General features: G+C 44.3%; 1 protein-coding gene across 5 annotated transcripts in view; it reads right to left on the reverse strand.

Annotated features, from left to right (window-relative positions):
* Positions 1-25,456, reverse strand: part of BACH2 (BTB domain and CNC homolog 2) — a 184,010-nt gene that overhangs the window by 44,034 nt on the left and 114,520 nt on the right. The window lies entirely within an intron of this gene.

Raw genomic sequence — 25,456 nt, forward strand, 5'->3', positions numbered from 1 at the left:
TCAGGCGGACAGAGAGCGCCGCATGGTTACACCAAAGACCTCCACTCAAGTGAAAGGCAAGGTGAGGCTGTATCTGATGGGGACAAGCTGCTGCCTGTGGTGACCTCGTTTCTCAGGCAGATTTTAAGCCTGAAGGGAGAGGGAGATATTTAGTGGCTTTAGAAGAAATCCATCTCCAGGTTTTCACACATTCACTTGTGGCTTAATGTCATTTACAGAAAAGAGCAGTTTCTGAATTCCAGACCCACAGGCACAGGAAAATCCCCTGGCCTCTGCGGAGCTCCAGCTATGGGCAGCCGGGCAGCACGTGGGCGCCGGGGCTGCTCCTGCCCGTGACACCTCTCCCCGTGCTGACAACAGAGCAGACGCTGGTAGGACGCACGACACGCGGTACCAGCGTGTGAATTAGGAAGTTCCCTGTCTGCCGTTCTGTGATTTCTGACTCACGTCAGGCTCTCAACGCCTCTGAACACGGGGATCAGGCTTGTGGTGGTGCTGAGGGGTTCGGGTTCCCCACCGCCCGACACCACGCAAGCCCTGTTAGCACTCGGACACGCTGAAGTCATTTTTCTCTTACGCAAAATTTTCTGCTGAGCACCAGACTGGATGCTCTTTGCAGTGTTTTCCTGTTTCAGTTCTTCTGACTAAGAAAGCGAAAACCCTGTGCTGTATCTGAACACCCTCGGTACCCCAAAACAAACTGAACACTTGTTTCAAGGCTTACGAAGGAAAAGGGATTATTTGTTTATATGATTATTTATTATGATTATTAGTTTAGCTGCTGCCAAAGGTAAATTAGTGCAAACATGCAAACTTCAAGTATTTTAAGGAATTACTTATTCTCCTTATTGCAAACAACTGCCTCCTGGGAGGCACACAGTGTCGAGGTGACAGAGCAGGGTGTTTTGGTATAATTCTGCTGCACTGCAAATATCCAACTCCTGGAGAAAGTGGAAGAAAAATTCCTCCCCTGTAACTTTTTTAAAGTGGATCTTTGCAGCGTTTTTCTTTGCTAGTACAATATACAGGTATACAAGTAGGCACAAAATGACTTCAAACTGTTTCTCTTGCCATGCACTCAAACCAGGACATCGTTTTCCTAAGGCGTTGCTCAAAAGATACCAATAATCTAGGCAAGAACGGACTCAAGAAGACACGTGTGCTGCCTGTAAATATATACTAGATTTCTCAATAAAAACTCCATCATCCCAAGTTTACAGGATTTGTAAGTCAGCCGCCCTGATGGCGCTTTCTACAAAACAGGTATTTTTGCCAACATTACCGAACTCGAATACTGGAATTCTTAGAAGCCTGCAGCTTCTCTGTAGCTGGTATTTGCAACGTTTACCGCTGACTCACGCTACGTTTCTGAGTATGCAGCCGAAATGCCTACACTAACAGAAAAACAAACAAACAACTCGGTACCCAGCATCCTTTCACTGACTTCATATCTAGAGGAAAGACACAAATCCACTTACTTGTCTGCGTACAGGTAGGGGAGGGAGACATTTTTTGTTTTTCTATGCTACAGGTTGGATTTCTCAACCAAAAGAAAATCCTTTTTGACTTTTTTATTTTTTCCCATACAGTGGCACTACCGAGAAGAATTGACAGCAATCGTTTTATTAGTACTACGTTAAGGTACAGAGAAAATGATACTTGGCTCATCCCACTCATAGTGTTCTGTGTAACTGAGCTCTGATGCCAACGATAGCGTTATAACGATGTTCTAAGTGGTCACTCTTGCGTGCTATGAAATGCAAGAGTTTACAAGAACAATCTAGTGGGAAAACCTGAGAGTTGCAAATGACAATGCGACGGGGAAAGCTTTAAATTTTTTTTTCCAGGCACGTCCTCTGCCTGTAAGTCTCAGATGGTGACGAAATGTACACGAAACTTGAAACCTGGCAGGTAATGAACAGAACACCAATTACACTTTCAGTGCCTTTTTTTTTTTTTTTTTTTTTTAATAAAAAACACTGTTTGCCTGAAATCACAATCCTTTTTTTACGGTAACAGTGCAATTTGTGTGAATCAAACCCTGAATTACTTAGTTACTAATTAGTAATTTCCTACTTTTTAACTACAGCTCTCATCAAGTGCTTTTTTTTTTTTCTTTTTTTTTTTTTTTCTTAAATTAGTTGCATGCCCTGTGAAGTGCTGAAAATACCGTGGTGTATTTCCCCACCGGCGAGGGAGCCTGCCTCCTGTGCTAGGAAACTCGACCGATGTGCTACTGCGATGCTGGGGCTGCACACCACAGCCTCTGCTCCACGGGGTCCCCAGCTATGCTTGCAGGAAGGCCCCCTATCCTGGGAAGTGTGTTGCTTATTTTCACAGAGAAAGGCTTAGAGTGCAAAGGGAGAAGGTCACCTTAGGGTTTTGGCATGTAGTAGCAAGGAAATTAGCAGAGTTCACCTATTTTTTTTTCTTCCTCTCCTTGGAAGAGAAAAGAGGGACTCAGGCTCTGAAGCCTGCAGCAAGCAGTGCTGGAACCCGTTCATACACTGTTAATTCAAAATGCGTAATTTTTAGCTGAATTCAGTATTGTGCTGAGTTTGCAGAGCCTTCTTCATGGAAATCATTGTCACGCACTTGGTATTCCTTCATTCTAAAGAGAGAATGACTTAGCAAGCCTCTCTCTGGCTCAAAAGAACACGCTGCGCATTTGTTTGCATATAGGTCACCCTGCTGCCAGAAAAAGCCTCTTTGAAACAAAAGTTTCCAGAAAGCAGCAAGAACTATTGTGGGCAAGGAAAGCACCATTGAAACCTCACCAGAAAGACAAAAAAAAAAAAAAAAGAGTTGCAACCTCAGTGAAGAAAACTGGAACTTTGCCTACACAGCACTTATGTAGTGCCTGGTGGGAGATGGCACCCAGCCCTGCTGCAGGGGCAGCAAGGAGGGGGCAATGGAGACCTCTGGAGTGCAAAGAAGTTGCTCGTAGAACATCCAAATCCCTCTGGTTTGCAGCATGGTGTCTGTTCTGGCTGGCACTCGCCCCAAACTCTCCAGGAACGTATGAACGAGCCGCCTGAGCCGCTCCCAAAAATACATTGTCTAGCATGAAAACCAGCTCCAGTCACACAAGAGTAGAGGGCAGGCAACGCCGTGCCTGTTTTTAAAGGGGAATGTTAGGGGAGAGAAGATCTTGACAGACCAGAAAGTTCTGCATCAGAACTGGGCTAATGAGATGAAAATGTACGTCTACATCATGGCAAAGGTACAGAACACTTAACCAAGCAAATTACCATCGTGACAAAGCAGCATGGCTTCTGCGCGGGGAAGTCATGTCTCTGATCTGCTCTATTAGTATTCCTGAAGTGTGTCAAATTAGCAGTGAGGAACACTGGTATGTGTAATTAGTGTTGACTTTCAGAAATCCTTTGATAAAACCTTTACAAAAGGCTGCTGGAGAAGCTCAATTGTCATAAGGTGAGAAGTTGCATCAGACTGGAAATGACTTAGGTTAAACTGTATTAAACAGAGAACGGATACACAGGCAATTTTCATCAGGTTATCAGTGCACTATCTCCAGAAATGATACAGCATTGGCACCAGCTCACATCTGCCTATGGCCACGCCACTTGCAACATGCCTGAGCGCATCTGATCTCCAAAGCTCGTCGTTTCCACCCTTGGAGATTTTCAAGACCAGACTGGGTATAGCTTGGTCTGGTCTCAGAGCTGACCTTCACTGAGCAAGACCTTGTGCTGGAAATGTCCTGAGCTCCTCTCCAACATGAATTATCTACCTGATGATCCTACATTGATGAGTGACCTAGAAGCCCACAGATCATGACAGGGAAACTGAAGTGCGTAAAATTAGTTCAAGTGTCAAAGGTAATACCAATAATATTGGGAATTGCAGAAAGACAATATAAAAAAGAAACAGACACAAGGAAGGTGATGCACTAAATCCAGGGCACTCACACACAAGTGGAAATTAGAGGGAAAAATGTATTTTCGTAGAATGGTAGAGGTTGGAAGGGGCCTCTGGAGATTGCCTAGTCCAATGCCCCTGCTCAAAGCAGGGTGACCTAGAGCAAGACTAGGACCATGCTCAGAACTACGTCCAGTTGGGTTGTGAGCATCAACAAGGTGGGACACCCCACAACCTTGCTGGCCAACCTGTTGCAGAGTTTAATCACCATCACTGTAAGTCAAACACTATTTGATCTGCAGTATCTATTCCAATTTGGAGTTTCTCAGGGAAAAGACAGACTGGAGACATACAGACTGTCATCACCTAGAGGTACCTTTAAGGTTACCCAAGAAAGCTAGATGAAAAGGTAGTGTTAGGAAAGAAACATTTTAATAAGGAAATGACACATTTTCTAGTCACTGCTGTTGTGATGTACTGTGATGTCTGCATCTCGTTGCTGATGTTGAAAGAGGGAGAAAAATCCTCTGGAGGACAATGGAAAATATTATGGGAAAAGAAGAAGTAGCCCTCCTCAAATGAAAACATATGATCCATTTGATAAACACTATACAAATAAAACAACAACAAAAAAGATAAAAGGTCAAGGCATTACTGCTCTTTATTGCTTCTGATGTTGCAAATACAAAAGGACACCCAAGTAAAAGAAGCAAGGGAAATGCAAAATTTGCAAAAAGGAAAGCTCTGATTACTGATCACAGATATGAACTGAAATTGCACCTCACACTCTTAAGGAGGATGCTTGTTGTGTTTTTCCAAATTCCACTACAACTGCAATAAACCTCCTTTGCAATTGGCCACTGCTGCATGTTACTGGACCGTGAACTCACTGGATACGAAAAAGGATTAGTTAGACCCAATAAAAATATCTGGGGCCACATTCTGCATTCAAGCTTACATAGGATGAAAGTTCACATTGCAGGGCACTGGCCAACAACAAACTGCCTGGGGAGAGAGGACTGTGCCTGTATTATCCCTGCTTCCCAACCTACCAAGCACTGTCACAGACAGAAATTATTTGTCGGATGGCAACACAGATGTAAACCCAAAGCTGGCACCTCCATACGTGTCTCCTAAGCCACTCACCCTCTCTGGCCCCAACCCCAGCTGATGGTGTCATGCTCTCCTCCCTCGGACAGGCACGGGACCAAGCTGGTGAGGCCAAGTAGCAGAGAGCACCCATCCAAAGGCTACATGTGGTAGGTGCCCCTGACACCACGGCCTCCTGCTCCTGGTGGGTTTAGGACATGAGAAACCAACAGATTTTTTTATGTGCCCAGCTCGGGTTTTGCTTGGAAGCACAGGCTGGAGCTCGTGCTGTATCCTGTTATACAAGGTGACTTGCAGCTTCCTCCTGATCATGTTAAGAGAGGATCAATACTGAACTGTGGCTATTTTTAGTTTCACTTCAATAACAGTAAAAAAAAAAAAAAAAAAGGACACTTAGGGCTATCTAGCAGTGGTCAGCTTGACCACATCTAAGGCTCTTGGTCAGAGGTGGCTGGACAGTCTGCAAAGCTGATTTGCTTGTAAATGTCTGTAGGTATTCCTTTTCAATAGGATGCACAGAGTGTGAAAAAATACCCTTTTGTTCTGAGGTTTTCAATTACTCTTTTCCAATAACTGAGCAAAAGGCACTAGGAAAAAAATGGGGAAAATGCTGACAAAATAATGAAAAAGTTGAGTGGAACTCGTACTTCTGACAAACGGCAGCAAAAGCACATCAGATTTGACAGCTTTTAGTGATAAACACGCACTGTTTTTAAGTGGCAAGTGGGAGGAAAATAATTTTCCAGGGCTTCCTTCCTCATCTAATATTTTTTTTCTCTGAAAAGACTCATTTTTTGCAATCAACACCTTGGTTTTAAAGAAATTTATCAATAAGTGACACTTCAGAGCTCCTAAAATGACCATCTTTATAATTGGTTATTACGATCTCTCAATTATAGATATAACAACAAAGGATATGATTATATTGTCACTGCTTTCCTTTAAAAAGAAACTATTGAAAGGCCTAATGATTAATTCACCATTTTTGAGAGCTCACTGTAATGACAGAAGACTATATACAAAGGTCTCTTCAGTGAGCCCATTATTCAATTAATAAATGCTGAATACCAAGCAGTCATAGTCATATGAAACTCCCAAGAATTGTGTGAATTTTTAACCAATTAATTATCAATTACAACATCATAAAACACCAGCACAAAAATAGAAATAATGAAATTTAATTATACATTATTCTTCTTAGTTGCTGCAAATACTATACAAGACTGATTTTGATTAATAATTCATACAGCAATAAAGTATCAGGAAAGATAATTATACTGTGCCACAATTCTCACACTGATTTCTGTAATTACAGATTACAACAGTGTTAGCAATTTAAAAAGGTTAGGGAGCAGTAGTAATTTGCTATGTCATCCTCAGCAATATTAATGCCTCCTTCTCTCGGCACCCCAGATAATTGAAAATAGACTAGCGGACCGCAAGGCTACACGGGCTTGCCTACTGCCAAGCATACTGTGGGTGCCAGGCCCATTAGCACGAACATCTTCCAAAATGAGATTTTTGCATTGTTCAAGAAACGTCTGCTCTAAAGAGGAAGATATAAAGCCAAGAGGAAAAGGCATTATAAAGCACTCTTGGCTGGGCAGCTGATGCTGCTGGCGATGGCTGGTGCTTCCGAGCCTACCCCCTCAAAGCAAAATCTTCATTTGACCAGGAGTGGGGAGGGAGGCAGCTAAGGGAAATGCGAGAGGGGATTTCACCTTGGGACTTCTATGGATGCAGGTTTGGCTGGGCACACCGCAGGGCTCTGCAAGCATTTGGTTACTCTGGCCTCCCAAAGGCAAGAATTCACATTGCTGAGGAGGCCGTGTGGCTCCAACACGAGTCACATCAAGTGTTCATGGCCTGGGGAGCTGAGTATAGCTCAAGGCCACAAACTGAGCCCCACCTTGTGAGCTACACCAGGGCAGCGCCTGGGCTGACTGCAGAGCTCTGGCATGAGCTCTTGCCTCTTTATGGCAAGCTTCATGAATTTTCGAAGCTGTGACAAGAATATTGAGAATTCATTCCTGAGCTTACACCCACAGGAGCAGGGATGCCTCCTCAAGGCTGTGCAACAGCTGCTTTGCACGGCCATATGTCGCCACAGCACAGAGGCTCTGATATAGGAAGCACGACCCAATGTGGAAGTCAGTTTCTGGCTTTGTTTTGCTGCCCCTATATCCTACAGCACAACTGGACAGTGACTAGGAAAAAAGGAGGAGTGCTGATGCTACACTTCTACAAAGAAGTGCTGAGCATAACTTCTGCATGTAGCATTTTGGTTACTTAAAATGATTTCACTATCGGAAGATTGCACACAAGCAGAAATGTACTACGGCTTCAGTTGTGCCACAAAACAACTTTCTTGTTTTTTGCTTGTTTGCCTTTTTTTTTTTTTTTTTTTAAATAAGTGTCAGGATGCCCATAGACTCTGTGATTAATGTTTATTTAAACCCCGTGTGCCTACTCTAAGGAAATTGTGCTTTGGGTTGTTCAGAGATTGGTACCATAAAGAAGCAGGGATTCCCAGTGGAGGCTACTTTGAAGAGTCCAAATAGATTTATGTTCCACATAGAGATAAAACCTGTTTCTTGACTTCAGAGAGTTGTGTTGTTATTGTTTTTTGAGAGAGTAACATAGCTGAATAAAGTAAGGATAGCTTGTGGTCTTTAGGGACTTTAGCTAACATTCAAATAATGTTTACACATGGTACATGCATATATATATGTGTGTGTGTGTGTTCTGTTCTATACAGGCTTACTAAGCAAAGTATCCATATGCAGCTTTTTACAACTCAGAAAAAATAATAAAATCATGCCAATAATTGTCCTAGGCTCAATAGGTCAGGCTTAGTTTAACACACATTTTCAGCGTTCTTGAAATATAAATGATGATGTTGTCATAAGAGGAGCATAGTAAATGGGGTCGTATATGGTGTATATCTTCCCAGATATATAGTGGCTAAGAAAACAGAAGGAACAACAGAAGAATCGTCTTCTATCGTTATTTTTCAGAAGGCACTCAACAAACATATATGTACGTGGAAAGTGAGAAACACAGAATAACTCTTCCCTGATACAGGCTCTTCTCACAGCTTCCACATGGCTCTTTACAGTAGCTGGCTATGGTGGAAGGGGACTGGAACCAAGTCTGCTACTCAAAATAGCTTATTCAAAGCAGAATGGGGAATGCCCAACGCTGAAACAGTGCCAGGAAACCACTACAAAAAACAAACACCATATTATGTTTTTCTGAAGTGGTCAAAGGCTTCAAGACCTTGGGGAAAGGACACAACCTTTTGGGTTACTCTTGGTTAATCTGGCTTGCCAGATTAAAGAATCAGAGGGGAAAAAATGAAATAGTTATTTATTTTTATCTTTCCCTCCAGCTTGGTGAACTCTCTGAAAAGGCTGAAAGGACTGAAAGTTTCCTCGCACAAAGGGAGGCTAGAGATTCTGGCAAGAGCCCATCAGATTTATGTCCTGCCTCATTTGCTTTAAATGAGTACTTTGGAGTTTTTGTTAAGGAATGTTAAGCAGTGTTTTTACTCCTTTTCTTAATCGTTTAAATTATTTACACGTACACCTATGGCCATATGTGCACACGTGTGTATGTGGCATTTTTACCACGAAGCTGACTGAGACGATGAAGTAGAACAGAATCACAGAATCACCTGTGTTGGAAAAGACCTTCAAGATCACCAGGTCCAATCCTCAACCTGACCTACCAAGTCCCATCACTAAAACCATGTCCCTTAGGGCTGCATCTACACAAACACAACAGAAGAATTTCAGTTGGAAGGGACCTATGAAGACCATCGAGTCCAACTATAAGACTTCTTTATAGCTGATCCTAAGTGAAAACATATCATTAAGAGCATTATCCTGCTCAGTACCTTGTAGAGAGCAACGAGGTCATCCCTCAATTTCCTTTTTGCCAAATTTGACAAACACGGTGTCCGCAGCCTCTCCTAACAGGACATGCCTTCCAGCACTTCTACCTGCTTTGTTGCCCTCCCCTGGATGCATTCAAGTACCTTAACATCCTTTTTAGATTGTGGAGACCATAAGCACACACAATATTCCAAATTGCTGATGCATAAATGGTTGGTCAAGTGTCAGGGCCACTTGCCTGTATGATATAATACTTTAAGGTAGTAAAGCAAATGCTTCTCCTTTGAAGTCTCTTTTGCTAACATGACTATGAAAATGAAGGTCACGCTGATATTGAACCAATACTCCCATTGTTTGGAAGCTAGAAATTACAAACAACAGTGCTGTTCTGCTCCTTTTTGCAGCCTCTTCATGGGATATGACAACAAGTTATCTGGGCAAAAGCTAGCCATTTTCCTTATGTTTTAATCTCAAGGAAGCACATCCTTTCAAACTCTAGTACAGTTCATTGCTGAAACTTTGTACTTGAAACTTTTGGTTGCTATCAATATTTACAGTTGAAGAGTGCCTAAAGCGAGCATTTGTTGTGAAATTTCTCCAGAGGAGAACAGAAAATTTCTCTCTTAGAATTACATTTCCCAGTTAATTTTTTTCCTTACTTCTGAAAGTGTACTAATTACTGTTTTTCCAGTCTATCTGCAGAACTGGCTAAAGAGGTTTCATCTGCATGGGAAACTATGGTCAAACCCACTGCTAAAATCTTCAACTACTAAAACTGCAATGGTTGCACAAATTACAAAAGCCTATTTTCTCCTGTTGTATTACATACTTGTTATAGGAAAAATCTGATCTTGTTTTTTTTTTCCCCCCTAAAATGCAAGCTCTTCATCTTTGCTGCAACTTAGCAGGTGTTTAAAATACCCTTCATATTTCCTTGGGACACAAACCAGCATGTCCTTTGGAACATGCCTGTTGTGATTAATGTGTGAGGAGCAGAAACACATGCAGTAGGTCACTGGGTTAAACGTGGGACAGAATTTCTCTGGGTATAACTTCACAGCTTCTGCTCCTGGGAAGAATACAGGTGGTGTGTTCTCCTTGGAGTCTGGGCCACTATCTGCTCATGCAGTATTTTCCATAACCGAACGGATACCAGCAATTATGTTCCCTTTGGTGGCATATGCACTGAAGGGGAAGAGTTTCCTTATCCATAAATCATAGATTTTTACTAACCTAAACATAATAATAAAAAATCTACTGACTACTGCAGTAGGATCCTCAGATTTACAGCATCCTTCTGAACCCTGGAAGGCCTATCAACATATGCAAATAACAATTTTCAGATGTCCTTTATAGCCATCAAATGATCAGAAGTTCAGTGAAATGACCATTTACAAACTTTCAGAGCACGTGCCAAGAGGATAGCAGGACTACACCAAGAGATTCCTAGAACGTTTTTGATCCTGCAAGAATCTGAGAATTGCCGTTTTATTATCAGAAGGTTTTAAGCAGGAGTTGCAAGTATTCCCAGCATCTTCACAGTCTGGCATAAGCCTAGATTCCTGTTTAAATTCCATTTATCCATGCTCCAGCCCTTATTCTGGAACTGAACTGCCTTTCCTGTTGCAGACAACAAATCATCAGACAGAGAAAGGCACACGGAAACAATCACTTATGCTGCCAACACCTAACAGGCTACAGCCGGGGTAAGTGGAGAGGATGTGAGATGGAAATGGGCATTTTGACTAAATGTAACTGCAGCCTGAAGAAGCCTGTGCAGAAAGGAAAGATTTGATGCATTGGAGTGCTGGTTCTGAGCATATAAACAGCTAACGCAGTACCTGCACCTGTGGTCTGGTCGACGACTGGGAAGACAGCAGAAGGTGAAGACAAGTTTTACTTCTGTAAGATGATGAGCTTACAAAACTTATCTGCTGTTGTAGAAACTGGGTGACTAAAGCTGCAAACAGTGCTATAAGGGGAACTTGGATTTTTTTTTTTTTTCATTTGAGAATACTTAGATTATTTACTGAGCTTTTCAATGCAACTTTTTGAAGGTTATTTGGTTTCTCTGCCCCCACAGAACTACAATGAACTCAACATACTGAACGCTGCAAAAGCCATCACATCAAACCATACAAGCATACAAAACCCCAAACCAAGCCACCCCGTATCCCAGAGAAGCAGAGTGGCTTGATTATTTCTATTTGAATTAGCACACTCTATCATGGGAGTTTTAATCTCAGGGCATTCCTTCTCTGGTTCACAAATCTAAAAGGCAGAAGTGCCCACCTCTTCTAGCCTCCTAAGGGCAGTATCCGCAGTTTTAGCAACCAAATTCTCTTGAGAGAGATCCTGAAATAGCAGTTCTGCCATTGTTACCCTGGGCCAACGTCAAGCGAATCCAGCCTACGGTTCCCTGGGACATCCCTTTTATCTTTTTGAAATATCGGAAATACAGTTGGCAGCTCTCCGATTTTGTGGAATTGCCTTTGTTTCCTAAGATTTATTACAGATTAACAGCCACGTAGGAGAGCTTTTCAGCTACCTCCTTTAAGATTCCTGGATATAAAAGTTACTAGGGCATGCTGATGTCAAAATGTTTAATTTCAGACATTCCTGCCTGTGTCAGATCCTCCTTTGCTGTAAACAGCAAACTTCTGTCCACCTCACCATACAGGATGAATACATCCTCTTCCATTGTTTCAAATACAAAAACAATCCAGGGAACATTCCTGCCTTTTCTATTTTCTCTTTTTTTGATATTGGATTAATTAAGGTTTTATCACTTCTTCTATTTCTTCATTTAAACCAGAATGGCTTCTCATTAGAGTAACGTTTTTTGTTATTGATGACAGTATAAAATCATAATTTTCGAGCAGCTGGCAGAAAATTCTTCAACAATTCCCAGTGCGTTCAACACTTTTTACTTTAAATGTAATGTTATGCCAACACAACAGTTCCTAACTTTGGAAAACATCTTTTTTTTTTGTGGTTCTGAGTACAGTGCATACATACATTTATAATCTACTGGTAGATGCTGTCCTCTGGTTGTGCAAGGTCAGTCTAAGGGTTTTTAAGCCATGTGATCCAAATTATTGAAGCCTGTTAACAAATAATAGTGTCTGACAAGCTGCTTTCCTACTCTCTTCATTTTCCCTGTTCTCTCTCATGCAACAAGTGGTAAATATTTAATTTCCAGTCTGCTCTTACATGAGCATTAAAATTCGTTTGCATTTCTGCTCATATGTCACCCTCTCTGATGCCTCTCACATAATGCTAAGACCCCGTGTAATAAAAAGTCAAACTGATTCTTGTACAGCCCTCGTGGTTTAGATATATATACCAAAAGCACCGTAAGGCTGGTTTATACGGTTACTTTATAGTAAGTTTACAGCCTGCTTACCTTTGCTCATTTATCTTCAGGTAGAACGTACTATGGGCAGAGAAAGACAGGTCCCCAAAAGCAGACATCCCACACATACTCTGCAGACCCACAAAATCCCAAGCCATTCATTCTCCACATTTAGCAATAGGGTGACAGCAACCTGCTCCTACCTTCCATCTTCTCTCTCCTTTCACAAGGGCACAGACGCTCCGGGACACCTAACTGTCTCATATCTGAGAGTAACCTAAAACAAATCAGGGATGACTTTGACCCCGTGGTGGCAACCACCACTGCCACACCACGTGCAGGACCAGGGCAGCCTTGCTCAGGGCCAAGCTTCTAGCAGCTGTGACCTACGGAAGCTTTGCCTGGCTGATGAAATCTACCTCATACCTACAGTCTGGACAATCTGTAAGAGATAACAATATTTGAAATACAAACAGTTTTTTTTTTTTTCTGAGAGGAAAAAGCCTGTGTGCCTTTTTCTGATGTGAACTGAGAAGCTATATATTCTCTATAGATCTTGGAGACATGCAATTAAAGCCTGTCAAATCTGCATGCGCATAGGATCCAAGTGAAGGCTGAGCAGGCTATGTTTCAACATTTCTCTCTTAACTTGACAATCTAAATATTCTTTTAACAGCTCCTGTGCATAATTTTCTTACCTTAAACAAACCAAACATGCCATTGTGTAACCTGACCCTGACGCAGATCAGGAGAAGGATGGGAACCATGAGATTTCTGCTTCCCAAATGGCAGCTGGCTGACCATCACTGTCCTGTTACATCAACAGCCAAGCAGTCTGCAACATCCCACTAAATACGGGTAGAGAGCAGAGCATGGCTCTGTAGGTTCCCCTGGTTTGTCAGAAACCAGAGCTCAGAGGCAGCGATAGGCAGAAGCCACCAGTGGCACTGGGCTTTCTTTTCAGCAGTTTGTAACATGGCTGGTTGGATGGATTTCCATGGGAATACAGCCACAGCTGTACCTGGGGCTCCAAACCCACCCTCCAGCTGCGATTTCATGTCTTTGCTCTACAGCATGGGGGCACCAGAGCTTTAGGAGAGATCAAAAAAATTAAAACACTGGCAAAAGCAACACCTACTTTTCAGCTTTATTTCCCTATTCACTTGCCCGAAACACTTTGGTTGGGATTTTCCAGCGACAGTCTGAGAGAACATCAGAGCGAGAAAACTGTAACCCTGTGCACCCAAAGTCTGGCAAATTTATTGTGGTTCAAAACATGGCTCTGTAGAGGGAAGCTTCTAACAACAGTGGCAAGATAGAAGGCAGGCACTGCTACTTGCAGTGCACACATAGAGTACGATGCACTGGGAGGTCCACAGGCAACAGGACTCAGCTGGCACATTCCAGCTGTTATTTGGCAAGGTGTCGAGTACCTTTAATGAGATTTGAGGGAGCTCCTCAACAAGCAGGATCAATCCGTAAACGCATGAAGACAAGGAGATTAAACTACAGATTAATAATTATACGGTATAAACAATCTGGGATAAAACTATTTCGCTCCACTGGAGACTGACATGTTTATGTATAAAGTGGGGAATCTATAAAGCCCATTGATTTGTATTTCAAATGAAGCTAATCTAAAAGCATTACTTATTATTAGGTAAAATATATAATACAAATAGCAAGCTAGGAAACAATCAATACTTCTCAGTGTTTGCAACCCCCTACAGCAATTTTCATGCTAGACATGGGAATAAGCTGGATTGCAAACTCGTGTGCCTGACAGTGTGTTTGTCTCCCCATCTATATCTACACGGGAAAAACCTGCAACCTAACATCAAGCATATTTTTTTTCTTGCTTCTCCCCCTGCAACTTTACCCTAATTGTACCTAACCTATATTGCAGGCTGTAGTAATAAATAAATGATGAAAAAATCACCCCACAAATCCCCCAACTACATCCATGTACTGTGTTTCTTGGGCTGTCAGAAGAATGAAAACACTGTTAGGCGGGACCAAATCCAATATTTATAGATGAACTTGACCACATGGGTGATGTAACTTCATGAAAGAATGAGATAATTTTCCACGGTCAGACTAAATTAAAATTTTGCCATTAGCACAATTCAAGTTTTGTAGAAACTGGGTCAGTTCATTTATAACTATCAGAAGTCAAGATCGGGTAGGTGTATCTATAGATTCATGCAATTACTTGGAAGAATTTAAGTCCCAGAAAGACACACCTCAGTTATATACCCAAAGGAATAGCACTTTTTTGAATAAAATACTTGCTGCTTGATGAAATTTGGGATAACCACTACTTTGTTATGAATGATATGATGCTTTTTCATCACTGCATACTGAGCTCCAGTACAGTGTCATAAAAACAGACGTGTATGTACATGTGCATATACTTATGTGTGTTTATACAGGCACATGTGTGCATCCACATGCACACCTAAGCACTGTATTTAACTAATATCTCTCAGATAATGTGTATTATTGTCACTGAGTGTTTCTAGTAAAGTTCATTTTGTCTGGTATGAACATTTTGTCTGGTATGAACTTTCCAAGCATTAACAAATGAAATTAGCTCTACTAAAAGGGTCCTTGGGCCAGCTATGCAGATTTATATCACTACGAAATACTCCTTAGATTCTGTGCAAATTAGGTGGCTCATTATTTTTTGTAGCTGTTACAGCATTTGTTGCCTGAAGTACATATGCACACACGCGCTCCTCTCCTCTGCATGTGGCAAGAATTTTTCCAAAAGGAGCATAAGCCAGAGGAGAAATTAAAATCTTGAAAGAGATACTTGTGTGAATGTTTTCAGTAATAATAAAGGAGAAGAGGTGTGAGAAAAAAGCTTCTGATTAGGACTAGTCCAGAGGCAATTAGAAGCTGAAGGGATGGGGAAGAGCCAGGAGCAACATCCACCAGGATGCTAAAAACTGTGTTATTATGGATGAGTGGAAGGGTCCGAGAGAGAAGAAAGGAAAAGAAGCAAGTCTGCCTCAGAGGGAGGGGAGGCTGGGGGCTTTCACCGAAGGAAACGTGGAGAAGGGCTGGCTGGAGACGTTTCAAGGGAGAAGGGGCTGAGGATGGCAGGAGCCCAGTCCTGCCCCGCTGCCACTGGGAGGCCGGAGGGGCAGAGGTGAGGACGGAGGAGCGGAGCAGACCGTGGGAAAGGGCAGCTATTTTCAGTGTTTTCACTGAGCAGAAAGAAACTCAAGAGGCCGGAGATAAAGATAATGCATGCTACAGTGAGTACGTACGGATGCTGGGAGGAAGCAGAAAAGGGCAGGCCGGAGAGAGGCCGTGCTGCCCAGAACAGGGGGAACGGCTGCCAAGGGGGTTGAAAGAGAGGTGGGGATGGGAATGAGACAGAGAAGAACATTGCTGGAAATTTCCTCTCCTCCAGAGGGATATGGGACAAGGGAGGGGAGGGGAAGGGAAACCTCAGGCGCTGAGAGAGGCGAACAGGGAACTTGTCAGGGAAATGATGAGAGGGGAGAGGTAATTTGCCGGTGAGAAGCTGAAGAGTGGGTGAGGACACCGTGCCAAGAGATGATAATCCAGCTGATTAGAGAATTAAGCACAAGAGATGTCAAGCGAAAGGCAGAGAGCAGAAGAGGCTACGGAGGTGGCAGTAAGAGCCTAAGTGTAAAATAGAGCTGACAGCCGAGCAGCCTAAGCGTGCAGGCAGCTCGCGTCCCCTCTGCCTGCTCCCTCTCTGCTGTGCTAGCGGGGACGGGCGGTGTTACACAGGGCACAAAGAGATGCAGCAGCCCAGGGAAGAGGGGAGAGTAGAGCTAGCCGACAATAGCTGTCCGCAGACAAAAAGATAAGCTTTTAGCACAGCTGTGTGGCTGTGTGTGATGGATGGCGGCTTCTCCAGGCAGAGCAGCGGCACAGCGCTGCAAATGGCTTTCTAGAGAAAGCAGCATGGACAGCAGCTCCTGCGCATCGCTGGAGGGAAATGGCAATGTCCTGGGCTTGGCAAGGAGCTCAGGGTGCTCGCTCCATCAGCAAGCACAGGGGCATCTGCACTGTACTATCCCCACACAAGGCACTGCTACACCCAGCACTGTGAGGACAGATGTAAACGAAGCCCTAAGAGCTTTCTTCAATGAGTTTAAGCTTGACATCCCCTTGTAACAAAAAAGCTCACCTCCTTAGGAAAATACCTACTGAATAACACAAAAATTACGTTATTTGTAACAAAGAAGCTGATTTCCAGATTAAGAAACAAAACACAGCACCTTGACTACATGGTGAGTGTTTTTGTAGATGTTATTTTCTAGTAGCAAGTAATTAATCTTGCGTGAGTCTGAAAAGTCCCTACCAGTTTTTGAACTTGCAGACAGCTGGAAAATGCCTACTTAGGCTAGCGTGCACATCTTTGAGTCATTCCACTTGCTAATTATTCTTCCAGAAGCTGCCAACAGCTTTTCTAACATTTTGCTAACTAGGGAGGGATATCACATCACATTATCATAGATCATGCGAATTAACAACAGGATGCCGTTGAAGCAATGTGGTAAAAATCAGGTAGTTGAGAAAGAAATTAAAGCTAATCGATTTGCACGAGAAATAAAAAAATAAGAATCTGTGGTACACAAACAGCATTTCAGAAACAAAGGGCATGGCTGTGGAACAATGACAACAACAGAGTGAAAACAGCACTTGCAGAATTTGTCAGAGTCGATTCTTTCTCCTGGTGACAGATCGGATGAGACTGAAGCCCGGGACCTTTACAAATGCGTCTTGCTAGCACTCCACTAACCCGCTGCAAGCGGAGCAGCAGTCACCTCTGCAGCGCAGCAGACGTGATTCAGACTGGCAACTGCTTGCACGTGCAGGCACAACACCTCCCACTGCTCTGCGAGGTTTCTGTAATATTCATCGCAGCAGCCCAGAGGGATTGAAGCTCCCGGAGTGCACAAAGCCCTCTGGTGCTCCTGTGCAGCGCAGCAGATACCTCATGGTTGACCTGGCCCAAAGCTGGGGTGGTCAGAGGGACACCCTCGAGCTGTGTGGCCCCTGGGGCTATGTAAGGGGCTGACTTGGTGATCTTTAAGGCCCTTTCCAACCCAAGCCGCTCTGTGATCCTGTGAGTCAAAGAAGTCTTTCTCCACATGTGTGCACGTGTAACTGCAGCTTGCTAAAGCAGGGTTTGGGGTAGCGATGTCTGTTCTGCAAACGGGTAGGCAAAGGCAAGTTATTTTTGGTGCGAACACCCTGACGTGACATCTCAGGGGAGGCTCCGGCCACCTTCAATCAAATGTCTGCTGTCGCTGCTTTGGAGTGCTGTTGGCCATCTTCAGGCCTACTTAAGGCCATCTCAGGCCTACTTAAGGGAAGACAAAAAAGTCATATCCAGCTTTCCCTTCTCAGGAGGTGCAAGGTGAAATAGCAGCACCTCAGTGCAGGTGACAGAAGCTGGGGAGGGCTGGCAAGGGCCACACTCAGGCACCTGGTGATCAGCTGGGGTTTTGGGGGCTCCAGGCACTGAGCACAACCGCGCCGCCTGCCCATTAGCAGCTTCCTGCTCCTGAGAGGTTTCCTTGAAATCCCTCCACAAACGCCCTGCAACCCAAGTGTAAAAGAAGCCACTTTTCCAGCTCTGATTGCCCACTTGAACTTTTCGAGAAGGTTGCATTTATTTACCATCGATCTGCAGCACCGCGGTGACAGCTGACTTGCTGCGAGGAGATGACAAGTGGCTCAGCCCCAGCAGGGCATATCGGGAGGCACGGCGTTACCCCCATTTTGCAGACAAGCCTGGGGGCTGTACCCAAAATACCTGATTTAGGGGCTTGTGCTGCCACTGCCAGTGCTGCTGGTAATAGGGAGTGGGCTACCTTGGCCTGCAATATGCTCCTGGCTACAAGTCAAGATTTCCAATGAGGCAATCCCCACTCTGAAAAATTATGAGAAACGGAGGGGAAGGATAAACCCAGCTATTTATTTTTAAAGCGTCAGTTTCCATAAGCATAAAATCACTTGAAACTACTAGCATAAAAATGTAAATACGTAGTTTTACCATTTCTGAAGATTCTCTCGAGTGACAAATAATGTGTGGAGTAGAGAACTGGTGCAATCAGTTAAAGGACACGGCAATTTTCATTATGGTTATGGCCTAGACAGGAGCTGGAATTTGGCCCAGGCTGATTGTTCAAATGCCTCACTCTACTGGCCCCTCACACAGGGTTTATCATCGCTGCCTTCGTTATCTCTCCCTGGCTTCATCTTGCCTGTGCTATGTATACATAAGCACACATGGACCATGAAACTCATAATGAACTCTTGTAATACCGGCTGTCAGCAGCCGGCTCGGAGTCAGGAAAAACATGCTTTAGCAAGAGGTCGTATCTATAAATATGGCAAAACTAATTATCCCAAGAAGGGTTCCCCTTCCTCTTAAAATTAGCAATGTAAACAGTAGGATAACTCACTGTAAACACATTGCTCTGAATTTCACCGGCTTCACTCCTGGCTTCGCTTAGCCCTTTGCCTCGCTATGGAAGAAGTTGGACTCCTGTAAGGATCCTCTGCTACGACAGACAATAAATCTGACACGTGCACAGTTTTGTTGCAGTGTTTTCAAGAGAGTGAAACGGGAGAGAAAGAGCACAAAGCCTAAAAACAGAAACACACCAGTAAAAACGTCAAACTAGTGTCTCCACACAGAAATGGAGAAAATAGCTTAATCTCCTCCTATGATCTAGACAGTGGGCAATCTCCAATGAAGGGACACAGAGAGAAAAGGGACTGGTGGCTGTAAGAGAGAACAAGGAAGTTGATGCCACCTTGGGTTAGAGAACAGAGGGGCTTTCTACAACTGCTCCACTTTTTCAGCAACTATGTGTAACATAGAGGGAATGAAAGACTTGTTTTTTTCTTTTGCTTCATTATTTCAAGGCTGTTTTTAAGTAAATATTTCTTTAATCCTTAAATGTATCCTTAAAGCTCATCTGTGTGTCCAGTTTTTCAGAGACAACAGTACTCCGTTTGCTTAAGTGTATTTGCCCTTCCAGCTGGAGACCGGGACGTCTCCAGCAGTGCCCAGGGTTGCTGAAGAGCTCAGCAGCAACACAGGGCCACTGAGATGCATGTGCTCTTGTATTTAACAACGCAGTCTGTAGGAAAGAAATGTCTTCCAGTGACCACTGTTGGGCTGGAAAATCCTTCAGCATGAGATAGGATGGTGGAAAGAACAGCTGAATGAATCATGAGGGAGCAGAAAAGCTGCGGAACGCCCCCACACTTTTCCATCTGAGATGAGTAAAGGTCAGCCACATCCAGGTGATGCTACTGGAAGCCCCAGTCAGACAGAGAACCAGTCAAGTAGGAATGAACCAGCTCCTGTCCACGAATCGAGCAAAGTCCCACGGCACAACACAGAAAGGAGAAGTCACCGCATTTACCGCAGGAATAACAAAGAAAGGTGAGGCTGGCAGCCTTCTTCTGAGCAGAGGAACGATCCAGCCCAGTCACTGGGAGGAAAGGTCAGGAAAAACACAGCCAGATTTATTAGCCATAACACGACAAAATCTTAGTTTCCCACTGGTCTCACAAAACCTTCCCGTCCCCTCGGGGGGCAAACACCGCCAGCTTCTGGGGAGGGAGCTGCCTGGTAGCCTGTGGGTATGGAGGCAGGACACACACCAGCATCAGCCAAAATGTGCAGCAAAGTTGCAACGGGCACCTACCCTATGTCAAATGGCAGCCTCAAATGCTTGTGGAATGATGAAGCATCAGAAAAAGCCAAGTGTGAGATGCACAGGAAGATGCTCTCACATCCGAGGCCATCTGTCCGTGTTTGCTCATTCGTGTTGTTTCCCAAACTGACCTACTGTTCCAAATCACAGATTTCCGAAGGCTGAAGGTAGTACCAGGAACAACGATCAGTGCCAGCTACTCGGTGTCACTGAGGAATTATTTCCAGGAGTCTAATGGCGTGATCACAGAAGCTGGAAAAGCAAAATCCCAGGGAGGGGGAAGCCTGGATTTGACTGTGAAAGCTGCGTGCAGGCCACTGACAGCAGCACGTGCTGGAAAGCCCCATCTCCAGCGTGAAAGCCCACTCAGATACAGAGGCAACAAGCAGCAGGACAAATATTTGACAGTGAAAGCGATGTTCGCTTCTTCCAAAAGCAGATGAGAAGTTTGGCCGCTTGTAACAAAGACCATTTCTGTTTTCAAGTACAAGTGGTGCGTTTCAGCCATCCTTTCCCTGCTCTCCAGACTGGCCTCAGAGCAAACACGACCATAAAGCCCAGGAGATCCCTAAAATCTATTTCTGTACCAAATAAACAGCTAATGTTCTCCCATGAACTGAAAAGCTCTTCCACTGTTCCCAAAGAATTAGTCTCCCCTCCCCGTACAAAGATAAATTTCCTCTCCAAGGTAATTTTACAAATCGTAAGTCGGTCTCGTAATGGCAACCCCGTTAATTTTATATCCCCAGAGACCTTTACCATCTCTCCCTGTTGAGGTTTTCCACAAAGCACCCACATCATTTTTCAGACTTTCGAGCCCTTGATTTCCTTTCAGATAGGCGTGCCTTCGTCCGACTGGCTGGTTTTGTTGCGTGCTGTAACTGGTGGTCAGCAAAGAGCCTGGCCGCGAGGGTTTCGGGGTGGATTTCTCCAGCTCTGCCAAGGCAGCCACTTTCCACGTGTCCTCCCCCACCACAACGCTCCCTCTGCCTTTGAGATGGCAAAAAGGAAAACTAGGAAATGCAACAGATGGCCTGACATCCTCTTCCTCCAAAAACCATCGCGGCTGCAGCTAGATTAGGCAATATTTCAACTATTTCCGCGTGTGCCAATAGCGTTATTCATGACTAGGGAAGATGAGGAGAATGCTTCTGAAACTCCCCCATAGGCACTCTGTTTGCAACAGCCTATTCCCGTTGAAAGATCTCTTCTTTTCCCTACTCCGAATCCAATGAGAAAGCTCTTCTTTGCCAGATTTAAAGCTGACAGGTGGTACATGCATAATTAAAGCTGACCTAACATGGAATGCTCTCATTCCTGGCATATTATCAGACACTTAAGCAAAGCAATTATCAGTAGGCAATCTTTTCTGTCAACAGAGATGGGGTGAAGCATTTCTTCAGTCATGAAGATACTGTAACGATGATACATATGTATTTGCAAATACTTACAGCACAATAACACAGGCGAACATCTCTGGTACCTTGGAGAAACGTCTTCACCCCTTACAGTGGGCTGCAGGCACCTCCCCTCGCATGGCCAGGCTCCCCTGCACTACTTCCAGGGGCTCACAGCACCCACCACACACCTTGCTGCCCCCATTTTCAGCAGCCTGACCTCCTCCCGCAGTGCCCCTGCAGTCCCTACGAGCCCTCCTCACCTATTCTTATTGTCCCTTGGTCCTTCCACCTGATCGAGCTGGTACTCGGTTGGTCTGAGCCCCAGGAAACCTTGATTTTAAAATGGAAAAATAGAAGAAAGAAAAACCCCACAGACCTCGTCCTCCCTCATTCAAAAGCAAACAAACCCCTAAACCCCTCACTCCTCCACCAAAACTCAACAACCAAAGCCCCCACCAACCACTCCCTCACAACCCTTCTCCTTCTCCCCCTGCAGCAGGTCAGGCGTTGGGCACTACCACGCTCTGTTTTTCTCCTCTTACGACCGTGAACACCCCTGGGGAGGAGTTGCGTCCGTCACACCCCACAGCAGCCTGTGCCCGTGGCCAACAACCTCGGCTACTCTTGCATTGCGTCCCATGACGGGGACGCTGTCCCCTGGGAGCGCCGAGGTAGGAGGCAAGCACAAGCCGAGATCAGTCGTGAGTTTTACGTGGAAACAGCCCAAAAAGCTCTGCTAGAACTAGGAATATCTTCCCCACTTTTTGGTTGCACAAGCAGATGGCACTGCCTCCCAAAATAGTAATGTCACCCATGCATTGAAGAAGGCAGAAACTTTTTAACCTAAACTCTTAAAATGTTTCCTTCAAACAGTGTTTTGCAATGAATCCAGAAAGTGTTCTGTGCTTTTTTTTTTTTTTATTTTTTCTTTCCTTTTTTTTTTTTTTGGCTAAAAAAGGACTTTTATAGGAGGTTTTTTTGGGGGGGAAGAAAAACATAGAGAGGAAAAAAATAATTAGGAAAAGGGAAGCCTGAAAGAGTGAGTGGTTTTCTTAATTTTGGGGAAATTATGATTGTGAGAAGTATTATAAACCGCAATTACACACACACACACGAGACTGCACTTTACCTTACGAAAGAGCTGCTCTTAGGGTATAAAATTGCTTTAATATTGCAGACAAGTGTTTTAAAAAATGGCTTATGATAATGGATTTTCAAAGCAGAAGTAAAGCTGCTTTTCCTCGAGAATAGGGCTTTAGAGAAGGGAAAAAACTCCACAATGCCAGTGGCGTGCATTTTGCTGCATTTCACAAGATCTCTCATTATTTAAATTCCTATGTATTTATGTCATACGTGGATAAATGACCTTATTGTTCAGAACATGTCTTTATATGAACATCTCTGCTGTTAGAAGTAGTGTTATTTTGCGTTCTCCCCCCCCCCCCCAAGTCAGAACAAAAGTCTCTTTTACTGCAGTTTTGGGAACTTCATGCAAATGGCAGTTTTTACACATCAATCGTCAGTTTAATAACACTAATGATAAGAGGGGAATTAACGGTAATGGGCTGGCTTTTTGGCACGCAAATCAGAGTTTGCAGAGGAGTCTCTGCTATGCCAAACTTTACAGACTTGTGTTATCAAGTGTTAGCAACGAGCATTAAGACTAAACTATTGACTTCTTACCAAGCTGGGGTTACTGAACCACAACTTCCTAGCACAAAGATTGATTATTTAGAAATCCATTGTGCAAGATAGGAGGAGATAGCGATAGCCTTCTGGGACAGCAGGGAGCCATTTACAGAGCAAAATAAATTTGCCAGGGGATACAGATCTGTCTGAACATGCTCAATATCTCCCTCTGTTAGAGCAACACTGGCTAGCTGCTTTCTCAAGTTTTCCCCAAGGTGCAGAGGTTGGGCTTTCTTTCTTCCACCCCACCCTTGCAACAGCAGCGTTTGAAGTCCAGTCCTGCACCCGCTGCTCACGAGTGACCTCAGAGACTTCAGGGGTGCTGTTCACAGGGGTTTTGCTGCAGGACCAGCGAGGGAAAAGGCCAACAGCACCGTACACACAGCTAAGGCAGCGAGAGCAGGCGGCTCGTCGAAGGGTTGAAGGCTGAGCATGCAGAGCCACGCTCTGGCAACGTGGTGAGATCACCACCGCAGGAGTGGTGCTGAGTATGAGAAAAAGCCTGTGCTTTCCCAACATGCAAACAAGTAGATATGTCACCAATGGCAGCTTTTTGGAGTTAAGATGCCACAGCAGAAGTGAGCAATGGCAATTTTTTTTAAAAACATACACATGGACCAATGCAGAAAGAAACAGCCTGGCCGGCTACAAGCACTACGGATGGGTGCTTCACCAGGTGCAGAACATCCCATGGCAATGATGGTCTGGGGACACAGGCATGACAAATTACACCTCTTCAATCTCAATACTTTCTGTCCAGACAGACAGACAGACGTAGTGCTGCACCCTACGCCACCCCAGCCCAGTTCTAATGCGGGAAGTACTCACTCCAGGCACGAATTACACTTTGCTTCCTCCCACTCATCTTTTGCTATGATCAGGGCCCACCGATGAATTGCTCTGCAGCTGAATCCCATCCCACATAGGGCACCTTCTTTTCCATGGATGCCTGACTGCTTTTTCACACTGCCCATACATTCGATGCCATGGTTTCTAGATATAGGCTGCAAAGACTGAATCCCATGCCCTGAGGAAGATGGGCCACTTCCATGGATGCTAAGGCAGGCTACGGGAATACAGATGGTGGACTTGCTCCTTAGGCTGTTATTGTAACAAATGGTTAAATAATGCCAGAACAGACAAATTGTGGAATCTCAGGTTTTTTTTTTTGTTTTTTTTTTTTTTTTTTTCCAATCATGAATTCTCATTTGGACCAGTTGACCAGTTATAAACTACTCTACAGCCATTTCTGTACCACTCAAAGAAATGACACAATTAAACTTGAACACCTATTACCTTTTCCCAAGGTTCCTGTGTGAACTGCAGCCTTCCCAGGGGAGGTACACTTCAGTTTGACCATATTTCTTGGTCAACACAACTTGAAACAATATTTACAGGTGAAAAAGCCTACACTGTTGCCTGCAAGTTGAGCTGGACTTCTTGTCCTTCATCCTGCCATCTGCAGGGTTTGCTGTGAATCAGAAGCTCTCTGCTCCTAAGAGTTTTGGAGAGGAGAAAGGAAGCATGCTCCATAATCATGCACATTCAGTGGTAGTTTTCATGAATAGCTAAGTGGAAAAGGAAGCTTTCAAGCAGTACAAAGTCTGCTGCACTTTACAAGAAGCCCCGAGGCAGGCAGGGATTATTTTGTGCTGCAGGAATGAAATGCAGCCTCTTTAGATAGAAGCTGTTTTATCATAGAGTCCCCAAAAGAAGTGGCATTTTTAGAGACCATGGGAGCTGCACTGTCTCATCCATGATAAAACTACAAAATGACAGGAACTTTTAGGTAATGTTTGCCTGTAAGGTCAGCAGCATAAGGAGCAGGTAAGCCCGATCTCCGGGCTACTGCCCTTGCGAGGTCACTGCAAAATAAAAAAGTGAGCAATAACAATTCCACCCAACATCTGGGGGAAGCAAGGTGGTGTTCACGGTGGGTTTCACGTGGGAAAGGGTGCGTGACGAACAAAACAGAGTGAGGAACACACGTGTATGACCACCAGCGCATGGGCGTGCAGGCCGACATGGATGAGGTCTCTGGATTGCTGCTGTCACCATGACGTGTTCCTAGCTGTTGGCATCACTGACCTTGCCGTGCTGTCCGAGTGCCTCTAAATGAGACCATAAAGCTTGCATCCCCTGAGCTGTTGCTGCCCACCACAATCCAGCTAGAGCTGCAGAGCCCCTGGCACTGCTGGTGATGATGGGAACAACCTTCCTCCCTCCACAAACCCGTGCCAAAGTTACCTCATAACCAAACTGCAGCTCAGAAAGCAAGTCCTCTGCCAAATGAAGAAATGCAGGGAGATCACTGCCTGAGCTAGGAATACATGACTAGCTTTTTCCCAGGTCTGGAAGAGTCCCAATTCCTGCCCCAACAGCAGGAGCCGCGTGTGCTGA

The sequence above is a fragment of the Aythya fuligula genome, chromosome 3 (genome assembly GCF_009819795.1).
Source record: "Aythya fuligula isolate bAytFul2 chromosome 3, bAytFul2.pri, whole genome shotgun sequence".
NCBI lineage: Eukaryota > Metazoa > Chordata > Aves > Anseriformes > Anatidae > Aythya > Aythya fuligula.